Raw genomic sequence first — 16223 nt, forward strand, 5'->3', positions numbered from 1 at the left:
CCAGTTTAGGAGGCTACATTGACCAACAATTAAAACATTATTGCAGATGAAACGCAAGAACACATTATAACATGAAGGCCCCAAAATGATTAATTGCGATTAATCAGATTCAAAATAAGTCTGTTTACATACTATATGTGTGTACTGTATATGTATTATTAGTGCTGTCAAACGATTAATCGTAATTAATCGCATCCAAAATAAAAGTATGTTTACATAATATACGAGTGTGTACTGTGTATATTTATTATGTATATACAGTCATGTCCAAAAATATTTGCACTCTTGGTAAATATGATCAAAGGAGGCTGTGAAAATTAATCTGCATTGTTAATCCTTTTGATGTTTTATTTAAAAAAAACAAAAAAAAAACAACACAATCTAACCTTTCATAGGATAATACAAATTTTAAATGGGGGTAAATGTCATTATGAAATAAATGTTTTTCTCTAATACACATTGGCCACAATTAATGGCACCCTTTTATTCAATACTTTTTGAAACCTCTATTTGCCAGTTTAACAGCTCTAGATGTTCTCCTATAATGCCTGAGGAGGTTAGAGAACACCTGACAAGAGATCAGAGACCATTCCTTCATCCAGAATCACTCCAGACCCTTTAGATTCCCAGCTCCATGCTGGTGCTTCTCCTCTTCAGTTCACCCAATCAGTTTCTACAGGGTTCAGGTCAGAGGACTGGAATGGCCAGCAGAAGCTTGGTTTTGTGCTCAGTGACCCATTGTTGTGTTGTTTTTGAGGTTTGTGTTTGGATTATTGTACGGTTGGAAGATCCAAACATGGCACATAATAAGACTAACAGAGTCGGTCACTTATTGATTTTTTTATCTGTTGGTATTTGATAGAATCCATGATGCCATGTGTCTAAACAAGATGTCCAGGACCTCCAACAGAAATACTGTATAGGCCCACAACATCAAAAATACAGCAGTATATTTCATTGTACACATGGGGTACTTTTTATCCCTGTGTTCACCAAACCCATCTTGAGTGTTTGCTGCTAAAAAGCTCATTTTTTAATTTCATCGGACCATAGAAGCCAGTCCCATTTGAAGTTCCAGTCGTGTCTGATAACTGAATATGCTGGAGATTGTTTTTGGATGAGCGAGGAGAATTTTTCTTGAAACCCTCCCAAACAACAGTTTTTATATACATACATCCTAGGGATGTAACAATGTGGTGATGTAGGTGCTGTTTGACAATTACTTTTTAATGTTTTCTGACCCCAAGACTCAACTATATTCTGCAATTCTCCAGCTGTGGTCCTTGGAGAGTCTTTGGCCACTCAAACTCTCCTTCTCACCGTGCATTAGGACAATATAGACACACGTCCTCTTCCATGCAGTTTCGTAACATTTTATGTTGATTGGAAATTCTTAATTATTGCCCTGATGGTGGAAATGGGAATTTTCACTGCTCTAGCTCTTTTCTTAAAGCCACTTCACTAATTTGTGAAACTCAATTATCTTTTGTTGCACATCAGAAATCTATTCTTTGGTTTTTCTCATTGTGAGGGATGATTAAGGGAATTTGGGCTTTGTTTTCCCTCCTGTTTATATTTGTGTGAAACAGAAAGCCATGGCTGGATAATGTCATGTTCATAATCACCCTGGAGTGCTCAAAATTGTGAATATGAATGGGAATATACTTCAGAGATATTTTACTCATAAGAATTTCTAGGGGTGCCAATAATTGTGTCCAACATGTATTTGAGAAAAACATTTATTTCATAATATTTCCCCCCATTTTAAATTCTTATTATCCAATGAAAGGTTAGATTTTTGTGAATTTTAAATAAAAGATCAAAAGGATTAACAATGCAGATTAATTTTCACAGCCGCCTTTGATCATATTTACCAAGGGTGCTGATATTTTTGGCCATGACAGTAAATATAAAAACATTCATGTATATATTTGAGAAAAATGTTATGTAAATATATTTATATATAATATAAAATAAATAAATATATAAAATAAATAAATAAATAAATATATAAAATAAATAAATAAATAAATAAATAAATATATATATATATATATATATATATATATATATATATATATATATATATATATATATATATATATATATATATATATATATATATATATATATATATATATACACACACACTGTATGTGTGTGTGTGTATTTATAAATACAGTGCACAGCATAAATGAGTACACCCCTCTGAATAAATATTAAGATGTATTTTCTTAATGATCACTAACAAAATTTTTAAATTATACTTAGTAAAAACAAAATCTATTCCAATATTTTCAGTAAGATAAGTAAATTAGCCAATTTTGTTTAAATGAAGGATTGCAGAAATGAGTACACCCTAGATTTAATTCAGCAAATGTATAATATTCTAGTACTTAGCATGTCCTCCAGAACTTAAGTATACTGCTCTGACCCTCTTGGCACCGAGTATACAAGTTCATGACAAATTTTCACATCTGTCCCGTTTAACTCCTGGAGGACGACCTGCTTAAATGCTCTGGTCTTGAATGAATATCTCCATTGTCATGCTGAAAAAATGCCCAACAATGTAGGGAATGAGGGGAGGGTGGCATCTTTCAAGTTTTTGTATTCCATCACACAGTGGTGTGTGAATTCATGACAGTGTTGATAAAGCACAACTCCCTCACACCTTCAGCACTCCGGTTTTTTCTGTGTTCCGTTTTTTCCTCCAGCATAAAAACATTCCTTTAATTTATATTTTAATGAATAAAAATTAAACAAATCTTATTTTTTGGAAAATAAAGGGGATTTAATATTGATAATAACATTGAAAACATTATTATTCCTTAAAGATAAGGTTTTAATAGTTTTAGTAGTAGCTGCCGCCTATTACGTACATTCTACTGAACAATAGCAATATATTTCTGCCCAATGTCTTCAAGTGAAACCAAACCTTTATTTTGACGGGTTGCCGTGAATACCTTTACATTTCTGTGTGTATATGATATAAGGATAGTTTTTCTCAAATGAAACGATCAAATGCTCATGAAGTGACTCTCGGAGCAGTTCTGGAGATGTTGTTCATGTATTTATGTTCTCGTTTAGTGAGGCGGCAGACGTTAATATCACCGCAAGCGTCATGCGGGCTTCTGTATGAGTAGTGAACAAACCCCCGCGTCTGCGCCATACATTAACACAGAGACAGGCAGAAGTCATATTTAAATAGTCGTTTTGCGGCTTAATATTTACAAATAGAAGTGGGAGTGTGCTCTCATCTGTGTGCGCTTACCTTTGTGTGTGTGTGTGCGCGAACCGGGGCGGAACTCCGCTGTGCGCGATACAGAGAGCGTGACCATGTAACGTAGAGACAGAAATGACATGCCGTCGTGTAAATAAGATAAATAACATAAGGCTATTTAGTTTGTTTAATAAAAGAACAAGGTATATACCTGTTCTATAGGGAAGGTAACATTGAATGACTTCTTTTGTGGTTTGGCGCTATAGAGAAAATAAAATGAAATAAAATTAACTTGACCTTCAAGGGGGCGGGGCGGGCCACCCCCTTAAAATAATGGTAGGGGAAAGAGTTCTCTCCAAAGTGGTTCCACTGCTGCCAGCATTAAGTCTGAGTATGATTCAGTGGGCTATATAACACTTTTAATTGTCAGGAAATTACTTGTCTTTAAAAGTTTTGGTTCAATAGACTCACCTGTTGATCAAAAATAACCTTAAACCTATACACTTTTTTTAATTTATTTTTAATTTAGTAACTTTCAGGAGGGTGTACTCATTTTTGCAACAACATTTTATCACTTTGATAAGAAAATCTTATTTTGCTGAATAATTTTGACATTGTTCTTTGGTAATTGATCAAGCAGGCTTGATGGAAAATTATATCTCCAAAGAACCCTAACATGTCATCTAAGTAAAGAGTAATTGCTGAATTTAAGTTTTAGAGGGGGTGTACTCATTTATGCTGTGCACTGTACATAATAAATAAACCGTAAACACACATTATGTAAACAAAAACTTTTATTTTGGATGAGATTAATCATTTCACAGCACTAATACATCACGTGTGCATATATTTAAAAAAAAAAAAAAAAAAATGTATTTATATATTTAATATAAATATAAATAGTTTATATTTAAATCTAAAAAATTGTTCTTAATATATACGCGTTTAAATATACATAAATATACACAGTACACACATATAGTATGTAAACAAACTTATTTTGAATGAGATTAATCGCGATTAGTAAATTTTTCAGCCCTACATAAAACAAACAATATAGTTACAATAAACAATATATATTTGACAATATAGCATTCTAAAGCCGCTTTTTGTATTTGAATATGTCTTTGAGTGCTTTCTCAGCAAATACTGATAAACAAAAAACAAAGTTGGAGCATGCCTGTTTCAGAAAACACAGTTGTAAGAGGCAGGTTCTTATGAATATTGGTATAACCTGTCTGCCTGCCTTCCACGAAGCTTAAAATAAACCATTTAAGACAATACAGCTGCGTGGGCTGTGTGTACAGTTGAAAAACGATGACATGTTTACAGTTCTCTTTTTATCCCATCCTCATGATGGCAAGAAACCACTTATTTCAAGATGAACTGGTCACACGAAAACTCAAGAGTTACATAAGGATATAGATCTTAACTTCATAAAACTCATTTTTAAGTCCCAAGCGCTTCATATAGCTCTCCCTTGTCTGGCTGAACATTTTCTCTGGTTCTTACATAGTTAAACACTCTCCCAACACAAGGAAGCAGGGGCCGATATTTGTTAAATAACCGATTGCCACCATGACTACAGTAAACACTGGGGCCCTAGGTTTGGTGTTTATTAACAAACACATCTTCCTTCTGGAGCAATTTAACATTAACCAGGTGGTACAATCTGCAGATCTGGCAGGTGCCATAATACACAGGGAGGGCCTTATGTAAACAGCTGAGAAGGGCGGGGGAACGGCTCGAAAAGCAACACAGCTAGAGTAAACAGCAAAGAAAATCTCTAGACAAACAAGCAACCCCTCTCCTGACATGAATGTGAACCAGAACAGAGCTCGTGGGATTTGAGTGCTTGTTATTTAGTGCTGCTAACACAGCCATAGCCTGTTTCGGCTGGCAGAGACACTGAGTTGTACTTTCACTGAGAACGAAGGACAAAATCTTAGATTGGTGTGGGGTTGTATACATGCTGTTGAAGTCCATGAAAAAAATAGCAAGGAAGATATGGACCAAATATGGAATGGGTAAACCTCTCCAATCATTGAGTTCTCATAAAACTCACCCTTTTCTTACAACTGACTGCAAGCTCACATGAAGATCTGCCTCTATACAATCAACAATCGATGGACAGAACCAAGCCCCCGCCCTACATTTTTTAAAAATTTTCGCCAATCCATTTCACTCAGATCACAACATGGAATCAAAAAAAGATCTGCTACTTCTTCCATTTCATCATGACTTTGATCAAGTCATTAAGTGCCATTCTTCCATGGCAATAAGCTGAATAGTTGGCGTCTATGGATGGATGCTGCACAATGACAGCAGCTAGGTGAACAGATGTTTCACTTCATAGTTGAATGCTGAACTGACCAATCAACATCCAGGACCAGAACTACTATCTGTTTATATAAGAAAAAATGTGCACTTTCAGAATATGCAAGCAAGGATAAAATGGCACAGAGGAGGAAATCTGGAGCGAAACTGCATCCAACATAGATTGCACAAATATCCAACTGAGAAAACATTTGTGCGCATGAAAAAAATGACAAATATGTACTAAAACATACACTGTACATAATGAGAGCATTACATTGTAATGCAACCTGTCCACAAATGTGAGGGAAAAACAGGCCTACATATGAATCATGCATAAATCTGTGAGTTACACCGTGTCATTCTGTCATAGGCTGAAACCAGGCATGTTTGCTGTAAATAGATGTGTTAGAAACAACTACAAAATGCCAATCTGAACCAGTATTGGCCTGTTTGACTGTTTAAAAGAAACGCTAATGCAAGTTTGTTTGGGTTAAACGTTCTTACATTGTCAGAAACATGAAAGGGAACAAAAGCTTGTCAACAGTGTAACTGCTGAAGAATGTTTTGTGCGTGTTTATTTGACATACACTGGCATCGGTCTATTTGCACAGATGATAGGCCTTCATCTCATGAACGTTTCTCTGCATTCCTAATGCCTCATTTTCCCATAGACACAAACTTTAGCCAACAAGCAACACAAACATGAGGATTTTAGGGGAGAGGTGAAGCCTCTGAGGACTTCAACTGTCAGGAAAGGAAACATACACCAACCTGAAGGAATGCCTTTGAAGTCTCAATGAGGAGATATTGATACATAACACAAAGAAGGAAGAAAGCAGTCATAAACGCACACTCTTGAGCTCTAAAGGTGCTTAATGTGATGCAGCTCTTAAACTGAGTTAGAGTAATAAAATTAGCAAGAACATCAACAAAAAAAAAAAAAGGTTGTTTGTTGTGTAATTATGACTAGGTCTGAGGATGGTGGGGTTTATCACCCATAATGCAACTGAACATTCAAACTGGACAATTAATATGCCCAGGCACGGCTGTCTAATGTTGTTTACTTCTAGGTATTGATCGTATATTAATCAATTCACTAGACCAAGTAATGATATAAAGAAAACATATTCATCAGACTCAGTCTATCTATTAATTCTCCATAATAGCACATATCTGTGTGTTTTTCACCTCAGCTATGGAAAATAAAAACCAGTTCATTAATAGCAGCCTCGGGGTATTCTGTTACAGAAATTTACACTGAACATGAAACAAGTCAAATAAAAAAAAACTTGTGCGCAGTCTAGGAATGAATCACTAGATAAATAAATATTTTAAAAAGCAATATGTGGAGGAAAGAGAGCTCCTCCTATAGAAGGAAAGAAATTATGTTTGGCTAGTTAAATACATTCGGCTAATAATTCACAATATGATATTTTTACTTCTTCCATCAGATGAGGCATGATTGACACCACACCATCTTACTGACTGGACTGTTATATCCACTGTTATATGCTCTGAATAAAAGGAAAGGAACACTATTGAAGTAACAAACTTTACAGGGCGCAAGTCTATACACAATCTTTACAAATTATTTCTCCTCAAATGTCATTTCACAGATCTTTGTAAACAACAATGCATTTCAACTTGCACTTACAGTCATGGCCAAAAATATCAGCACCCTTGGTAAATATGACCAAAGGAGGCTGTGAAAATTAGTCTGCATTGTTAATACTTTTGATCTTTTATTTAAAAAATTCACAAAAATCGAACCTTTCATTGGATAAGAATTTAAAACGGGGGAAAATATCATTATGAAATAAATGTTTTTCTTTAATACACGTTGGCCACAATTAACGGCACCCTTTTATTCAATACTTTTTGAAACCTCCATTTGCCAGTTTAACAGCTCTAAATATAATGCCTGATAAGATTAGAGAACACCTGACAAGAGATCAGAGACCATTCCTTCATCCAGAATCACTCCAGACCCTTTAGATTCCCAGCTCCATGTTGGTGCTTCTTCTCTTCAGTTCACTCACTCATTTTCTATAGGGTTCAGGTCAGAGGACTGGAATGGCCACAGCAGAGGTTTTGTGCCCAGTGACCCATTTTTGTGTTGTTTTTGAGGTGCTGGAGTTTGTTTTTGGATGAGCGAGGAGAATTTTTCTTGAAATCCTCCCAAACAACATGTGGTGATGTAGGTGCTGTTTGACAATTTTTTTTTTTTAAAAGGTTTTCTGACCCCGAGACTCAACTATTTTCTGCAATTCTCCAGCTGTGGTCCTTGGAGAGTCTTTGGCCACTCAAACTCCCCTTCTCACCATGCATTAGGACGATATAGACACACGTCCTTTTCCAGACAGTTTCATAACATTTTATGTTGATTGGAAATTCTTAATTATTGCCCTGATGGTGGAAATGGGAATTTTCACTGCTCTAGCTCTTTTCTTAAAGCCACTTCACTAATTTGTGAAGCTCAATTATCTTTTGCTGCACATCAGAAATCTATTCTTTGGTTTTTCTCATTGTGAGGGATGATTAAGGGAATTTGGGCTTTGCTTTCCCTCCTATTTATATTTGTGTGAAACAGAAAGCCATGGCTGGGCAATTTCTTGTTCATAATCACCCTGGAGTGCTCAAAATTGTGAATATGAATGGGAATATACTTCAGAGATATTTTACTCATAAGAATTTCTAGGGGTACAAATAATTGTGTCCAATGTGTATTAGCGAAAAACATTTATTTCATAATGATATTTCCCCCCATTTTAAATTCTTATTATCCAATGAAAGATCATATTTACCAAGGGTGCCGATATTTTTGGCATGTCCTGCCAGCAACAACCTGTTTTTAGGAGATGATGATACTTCGTAGCTTTGCAATGATGTTGGATGCCCCAGAGGTTGAGAACTCTATGACTCAGTGATGAAGTGTTCGAGGGCAGAAATCACTGGCTGAAATAGTGACAACTTCTCTGATGACATGTTTTGACTGTCTGTCTACTTCATGCTTTAAAATTGCTTGAATGTTTAAATTGGCAAGGCTTAAAAACACATACAAATAATAAACTTTTGACACAGATTTATCACTGGACGGGTCGGGCCACTAACAATTCTGTCAACTGTCCCTAGCATTGTTCACGCTGGCCCTGGGCTATTGGGCAGTCCTTATTAGCTATGTTTCCATCCAAAGATGCGAATTTAACTTGTGCGCAAAACTGGAATATCGCATAAAACATTTGCGAATAAAGCACTGTTTCCATCCAATGAGTCAAAGAGAACAAATTCGTCACTTCCTGATAAACAGGCATAAATATCACTAAGAAAAGTAGGAGAAGCCACTGAATATAGTAATTTTCATATTACTTACACCTCATAGCGATCAGATGAAACACAAATGTGGTCATTGCTTTCGGAGGCGGATGCTGTTGCTTGAGAATGCAGTCGTATAAGACAGTTATACAGAAATACTGTGATGACAGACATTGCTCAGGCATTTCAGAACGACCAAAACAACATTTCAGATGCTGTGAATGAGATCGGTCCGCTGGTTAGTCAAATTATACCGTCCCATCGTGCAAAATCACATTACTTTTTTTGATTCGCATGGTGAAATTTATTCGGTAAATGCGTTTCCATCGTAGTTTATGCACATTTTTTCTTATCGGATAAAAAGTTTATCCTACTCAGTTGAGCGCACAAGTTTTTTTATGCACATTTTTAGAATTTATGCACATCTTGCTGTGTCCATCGATATTCAGAAATGCACATAAACATAGGTGGATGGAAACAGCTATTGTTAAACCCTGTAGAGTAGCAATATGTAAAATGTGAAATATTAAAAATGTGCATCTATCCTAAACTTTACTACAGCTGGCAAAAATGTGAAATATTAAAAATGTGTATCTTTCCAAAACTTTACTACAAACGGCTTAATTTATCACCTGAGAACACAACTCCCTAAACATCACAGACATTTCAAGTACCCAATTACCCAAATGTAATTACGGAAAAAAAAATTTGTTTTGCTTTTTGGTTAAATGGAAACCTTCATTTTGGTTGCAGTAAAAAATAAAAATAAAAATAGGTGAATCACTAATTAATGGGATAGTCCTCACAAAAATGAACATTTTGTTAACATTTGCTGCTGTCCTTCATGTCATAACAACTGGTGCACCCCAAATAATTGATTTTAAAGAATTTTTTATTTTTTCCCCCCTCCAAACAATAATAACAGTAGGGTCTAGTGTTGTATTGGACCCCTTTAACCTTCACTGACTTTTGTTGTATGAACAAAAACAGTTTCTTCAAAATATCTTCTTTTGTCCTCCACTGTTAAAAAAAAAAAAAAAAAAAAAACAGTTATACTGGTTTGGAACAACTTGAGGGTGAATAAATGATGACAAAATATGGTTTTGGTTAAACCGTCACTTTAAGACAAGCTAGTAAGAAACATACAAGATGACTCAAGCAAGTTCCTGCTATAGCAGAACTACCTGAGTGTTTCACATTACATCCTTATTCCATGATGTTTATGAAGCAATCAATCATTTACCTGTAACCTGTACAGACTTATTTTTGAAGGCTAAATTCTAACACTCATGAGAGTTGTGGTTTATGGCAATTGTGTAAAACGGTCTCACTTCATTCAAGGCACTTTAATACTGCTGGACCGGTCTAAGACTGATTATTGAACATGCAGACAGCTAAAAATCAGTAGCATGAGTTCATTCAACCAGGTTCTGACAGCCAGACGAGGCGGTTGGGAGCAGTTGGCAGAAAGAAGGAACTAATGGCACTTTGTAGTAGGCTATAGCATGGTGTCTGGATGCATGGATCTATTTTTAGAGAGGTTTCTGAGATAATGGAAGAGGCAGCCCTCATAGAATATCACATTTCATAGCCTGGCTACGAACACATGACAAATTACGCAGATACACAAAACCACACTGTACAGATACAAGCCAAGGAAAAGATAGGCAGGCTGCATCAGTGAAATTACAGGGCCAGACAATATTATCTTGAAAATGTGTGACAGGCTTCGCACAGAGAGCAGTTTGCTATAGTGCCTGCTTTTCATTCAGGTGTACTACTATGTAAATACACTTTACTGAGATGGAAATGATGTGGTTTCCACATAGAGACTGAACATGAGAGCGGTGAAGGCTTGTCAAACATTAGACTTTGAGTTGATTCAAACTTTTTAAACTTCATTAACAGTGTGTGCAGATTACGAACAAAAGTCAAGGCTGAAACTTTTTCTGAAGGACAAAAAGATAAGGACAGTAGTTTGGTGAAGTTATCGTTTAATACATTGTATTGCTTTTTTTGTTTTATTTGCTTTTTAAATTTATTTATATAAGAAAATGCCTTAGACAAACTGTGCATAAGGAGACCTCTGCTTGATTTCTGAACAGCATTCAAGAACAAATCCTCCAGGACACCCAAGAATGAACAATATTACAAAACTCTGGCCAATAACAAATAAGCCAATAACCATTTCATATTATGGCCTATAATGGAATTTGTTTTTTTAATTTAATACTTTTCAGCAAATACAAATTAAATTGAATTGATCAAAAGTGACAGTAAAGACATTTATAATGTTACAAATAATGTTTTATTATATTTTGGATTGAATAACTGCAGCCTTGGTGAGCACAAGACAGTAAGACACCATTCAAAAACAAAAAAAAATCCTGCCGTTTACAATTTTTGAACAGTAGCATAAATTAAAATTTATAGACTGAACAACTTAACTCGTTTGTTAATGATACAATTGAATTTAGGAATCACAACATTATGAAGAAAATTATATTAATTTTGAGACTCGCTAAAGATGCTACAGTATTTCCAATTAGTCACCATCAACCTCAAGCAAAAAAAACTCATATAAATGAATATTCTTATATGAAGCATATGCTTCAAACTCTCCAGGATGGCAAGATAGCACAACCACACTTTACTGTTCCGGAAGATTTGAATAGGTGTGCGAGTCAGTTGAGATAGGGCAGCAGAATTATTCCCCATTTCCATATAGATTACACCAATAGACAGCATGGTGTGACAAGCAATTCTTTCACAACTCTTCAGCAACACCTTCCCAGTCCACAAAGTAAACTTATTTACCAGAAACTGATTACTATGCACACACACATTATGCGCTATTAGTTTCGTTTACTTCAAAAATTAACCCACACAGAGGACTAGACTTATTGACTCTGCCAAATGTTAACAGGAAAAGGTAGTGACTGAACAACACTAACCAAGAACAAACCTGAGACCTTGTCCATCAAGCAACCAGCCATTACGCTCACCACAACAAACTCTGCTCAGTGTTAGCGCACTCATCTGAAACCCCTTCACCTGAGGGGAAACCCTTGGTGAAGCCAGAACATAAGGGGAAACGGAATCTAAAACTCCCACCTAAAAAGGAAATATCTATCACGTTCATCTACACATCCACGCCTAGGAGCGCCACACGTGCCGCTTCCTCGGAAAGAACAAACCGCATTACACTTACTCCTACATTCTCTCATGCTTGTGGCACTCCCTTCAACTATCACATCATTCCTCTCAAGAGTGCAATATAGCAATTTATGTACTAGACTGTTGTTTATTAGGCAGTCGGCCATCACAGCAGGACGTCTGAGTATGATATGCCATAAAGGTGTTTATCTAGACATGTCAAGAAAACTGTAAATCATTAATGGGATTATGACAGTGACACTACCGGTTCCTGACTTATTCACGGTGTAGCAGGAGGTGGGGGACGTTATGTCATTAAGAAATAAGGCATCACTTTTGCGCAAGTCATTAAAGCTGTTATTACGCAAGCGGGACAAAATCTGTCAGTCGTCGCATTATTCAGTCAGACATAAAAGTGACAGAGAGAAACAGGCTACAGGCAGCTTATGAACACTATTTGAAGGACAATAACTCTTTATCAATAACACAGTTGTGAAACACAAGATAGGCCATCACAGGTTTGTTAACAATATGACGAAGCTCCATGATACAGAAAAACGCCTGAAGGAGTAAGATCTGAAAGAAGAATGTTCTAATGCAGGGTTTCCCAAACGGGGGTTCATGAGTTGGAAGCTAATATTAATTCAATCTAGGGCTGCACGATAAATCGAAATGAAATCACAAATCACGATAAGGCAGAAGCTGCGATTGTCATGCGTATCTTTCAGTAAAGCATGGTTCAGTGATCAGTAGTAAATCTCCATCCGAAGGCGCTCTCACGCGGAAACTCAAAATACGTCCCGCAGACGAAATCCAAGAGATCCCTATAGCGGTAGCTGAATAAACAGAAGATTTAACTGCTTTCCTTGATTCAACGTGACTAATAAACACAGGACTACAACAATATATGATTTATCGGAGTTCTTATTATAATTTATTATAATAAAGTATATAATAATGCAATGCTAATCGACATAGTATTCTAAGCAGTGGTAAAGTCTATGAAATTTGTTGCGCGCCTTATTCCGTTTAAGAAGCCACATCATCTCACAGAAAGATTTATTTCAAACACTCAACTGACGTTATGAAGTGAGTTTGGAGTAAAATCATGTTATAAAATGTGGTATTTTCATGTGCTTTCAGATGGAGCAGCATTTACTACACAGAGCTGTAGTTCACTGAGAAGCTACGCAAACGGCTGTCATTAATGCAGGACGATATCTTCGATTTCGCTCCGAAATTGTCTGCGATAATGAAGGCGATACTGCGTAGCTTGTCAGTGAACTACGGCTCTGTGTAGTAAATGCTGCTCCATCTGAAAGCACGTGATGGAGATTTACTACTAATCACAGAACCGGCTTTACTAACAAGATGATCATGACTATCGCATTTGATTAATCGCACAAATTCAATCAAATATAACATTAAAATAAACAAGTGGGGTTGCACAATTAATAAATCTGAAACAGCCATCGATCTTATCAAATTGCAATTTTCAAATCAAAGACTGCTATTTAATTGAAGTAGAAGTTTCAGAGTGAAGATTGGCACTGTGTTCATTTGTACGTGTGCAGCTCATAATGCCATATTTTCAGAGCTGGAAATGGGGATACATTTGGAAAAATCAATGTGCACTAGGTTCACTTTACTTTTTATAAATTCACAAGCAGAACTGCCAACAGTTTTGTGGACAGACGTTTACAGAATGCCAATATTAAACCACAATAAAAGCTTGAAGATTTGACATGTTAAAAGCTTGAGAGTTTGAACATCTTAAAGTGAATAAGACAAATATCTGTATTGTAACTTGTGGTGTTAGCTTGTTCTTGTAAAGAGTGAACCTAAGTAAGTGTGGGTGATCTGACGAATTTGTATCATGATCAATCTTGAAGACATCCACTATCTACTTCTCAAACAAATTGTAGAGACTGAACAAAAATCTTGACTGAACCATTTTTGTAGCTGTAATGAAAATCAGTTTATATTTCATTCATACATGGTTGTATTATACATTGAATTACTTAAATTTATTCAAGTTCTTTTTTCAGATATATACATATAACGTGCACATACACCTCTCTCTAAACGAAAGTTACTAAAGAAAATATAATAGTTTATCTGTTTACTTGCATATCATGTGACTATTAACTGACATCAGAAATGTGTGGACATGCAAATGTGTCATTAAATTATTGAAATATTAACTTATTAATCTCAGAGGAGTACTTCAGGTAAATATTTTAGGTGTAAAGAATTCGGCATACAATTTTTTTTTTAATATAATTTGGGAACCCTCTGTACTAACAAATTAAATCCTCTTTAACGCTCTACTGAAATTGTTTTCCAGTTGTGCTGAACGGACAGATCTTCACAATGGACCGTAAAGTGAGGGAACCAGATCCTGAAGGCAGGTAACACCTGGTTTAAGAACAGACAACTGAAGTAAAAAAAAATTAAGTAAAAAGACTGGGATGACTGTACAGAGCTGCAACAAATGATTAACTGAATTGTAAACGCTCAGAGGCAAAAAGGAGAAATGAAACCTGTCAAGGGGCGTAGCTTTTTTGTGTTTGTTGTAGTTTCAACAACTTCAAAATCAAACAATGAAACTGAAGGAGAAGTTTTTTTTTTATTTTTTTTAACTCTTTGGTATACTCATGAAGAATTATGAAACTCAGCAAACCAAGTAGACTAAAAATACTGGCTGTGAAAACCTAGAGATCTACCAGCCTACCTAGGCAGCACTATAGGTGCCCTAAAATAAGTCTAGGCAGGTACTTCACTCAGCTATGAGACACAACCAATGTAACACGCCTCTATGGGAGGATGCATGTGAGTCCCTGTTTAAACCTGCTGACCAAAATCAAACCACCCAGTTAGGATTAACACTCAATTGAATGAGATTTGACTAATGCCCACTGACAAACATTGTAATACGGGCTGCATAATTATAGTGTGGAGGGGGAATTTTTTTTTTTAATTAGTAAAGATTATATGTTCAAAAAGAAAATAACTGATTTAAACAAATTACTACATTTTTATTTTAAGCCTAAATGTATAATGATTGGGTAACTGAAAAATTTAAGTTACTTGACTAACTTCCAAAGATAAAAAATATGTATGTGTATATATATTTTGCATGATCAACAGTCCAATAATGTATGTATTTGTAGATTGAATGTATGCATGTATGTATATGTACAGTATGCATGCATCTTTTAGTACATGCTGTGTTGTTAATATTTGTTTTGTAATCGTAACAGCTTAATAATAAAAATAAAAAACAAAAAACTGTTGAGATTTGGAGGTTAGATGTGATTTACGACCTACTGCGTGCAGTGTCTTGAACTGAAGTTACTCAGGCTGTTTTTGTTCTCCACATGAACTGAACCAAAGGCACATGTTAGCCAGCTAACACTCCCATAAGGGGTTTAAATGGGATGCTGCGACAATTACTAAGTGTACCGAAAGCCACCGACTTTGTCCAAGGCAAATTACCTGTTATAAAACACTAAATATATGGCGATAAAAGTGTGGAGAGCTTTGAATTAGCTGCTCCTCCTGTCTGCTCCCCAGCGCTGCCGTTAGTTCTGATAAGGCTAATAACTAGCAAATCAACCTCGCAATGTAAATTACGAATAAACACAGTGAAGGAAACTTGATAAGAAGAATAAACTTACCGGGGATGAAGTGGTTTCTCAACGGACAGAAATGAAAACTTTAACAGCGACCCTGGAACGAACTTTTGCGAGCTGGAAAGCGCAGTGTGTCGGTCTCCCATGAAGCTCGCGCACCCGCGCGCTGGCTGCCACACCGCCGCGTGCTGCACAATGTAAACAAGTGTATTCTTCCGCAGTGCGCGTCCCAGGGACTACTTCACGCACCACGCGACTGGGTTTTGCACGTAATGGTACGGTCCCGTACCGTTTACAGCGAGCGTCGAATTATACACGATAAACACGATTAACTGGGTAGATTTAGTGTGTGAGCCGTGTCAAACCCGAGTTTTTGAGGTGAGTTTGAGAGCAGAGTAGCTGTTGGGGCGTGACGTCACGTCCACCTGCTGAGGGCTGTGCGTCGTCGCTCAAGAAGCGAGGAATAAATAATGTTGCGCGCTAGACTGGATATGATTCATTCCATGAAGCATTAATCGGTAACATATAAACACGAACTAGCGGGAACTATATGTGGAGCTAAACTGGTGAAATGTGAATTA

At 36.2% G+C, this 16223-nt stretch overlaps 1 protein-coding gene across 2 annotated transcripts in view; it reads right to left on the reverse strand.

The window, feature by feature from the left end:
• The window catches only part of foxp1a (forkhead box P1a), a 43731-nt gene extending 27643 nt beyond the window's left edge, over positions 1-16088 (reverse strand). The window contains exon 1 of one of the 2 annotated variants that reach the window (XM_058762374.1): positions 15688-16088. The gene's annotated coding sequence lies outside the window, so the exon portion shown is untranslated. The remainder of the gene's footprint in view (positions 1-15687) is intronic. The other variant, XM_058762373.1, reaches the window with a different exon arrangement.
• Positions 16089-16223: the final 135 nt, after the last annotated feature.

This window comes from Onychostoma macrolepis, chromosome 23, assembly GCF_012432095.1.
Source record: "Onychostoma macrolepis isolate SWU-2019 chromosome 23, ASM1243209v1, whole genome shotgun sequence".
In the NCBI taxonomy this organism is placed as follows: domain Eukaryota; kingdom Metazoa; phylum Chordata; class Actinopteri; order Cypriniformes; family Cyprinidae; genus Onychostoma; species Onychostoma macrolepis.